Source organism: Elephantulus edwardii, unplaced genomic scaffold (assembly GCF_000299155.1).
Source record: "Elephantulus edwardii isolate Elephantulus edwardi_28Jun2011 unplaced genomic scaffold, EleEdw1.0 scaffold00969, whole genome shotgun sequence".
Lineage (NCBI taxonomy): Eukaryota > Metazoa > Chordata > Mammalia > Macroscelidea > Macroscelididae > Elephantulus > Elephantulus edwardii.
In genome coordinates, this window is record NW_006400719.1 from 12619 (window position 1) to 13485 (window position 867).

Sequence of the window (867 nt, forward strand, 5' to 3'; positions counted from 1 at the left end):
ATGTCTTCAGAAGTCAAAGAATTCAACTGTATGGGGAACTGATTCCTGAATTTGTCCAGACTGGGGACTCAATAGTCTTGGAGAGATGGTGCATACACTCACTTTATGCCTTTTTTTTTTTTAACTTTTTTTTACCTGGTTAGCATACAATATTTTTTACATTGTGTTTCATTAAGAATATTATTATTTTTTTACCCCTACCTCCAACCACCAGTCTCTGCCACCCGTGATTTCCCCCTCCCCATCCTCAGTCTTCCTGTTCCTTCACTTTCTCTCTTTGGATATTTATATACATCTAACTAACCAGCAGTATTTGTCCTTATATGCCTGAATTAGTTTACTCAGCATAATAATCTCCAGTAAATTTTAAGGAACAACAAGCAAAAAATGTTGGAGAGGACACAGAGGGATTGGAACTTTCATACACTGTTAGTGGGATTGTAAAATGGTTCAACCTCTCTGAAAGACAATTTGACATTTCCTCAAAAACTGGACATAGACATTCCACATGGCGAAACTATTCCACTGCTAAGAATATACCCAAAGGAAAAGATAACTGAAACACAAAAAAGAGATTTGTGCAATGATTATCATAACACTGTTTTGTACAACAGCAAAACCATGGAAACAGTCCAAATATCCATCAACAAATGACTGGACTGAAAAAGTAAGATACATTCACAGAACGGAGTACTCACTGTCTCTTAAACCTGTAGTTGGTCCTTCTTAACCACCAGATGTCTCTCTCTCTCTTTCTGGGCGCTGCCTAGATAAGTACCAAGAAGCAATGCTGTTGCCTTTAGTGAAAGTGTAGACAAACATGAGAATCTGGGAAGGTCTTCTGACCTAAGAGTCTCACTTCTGTAG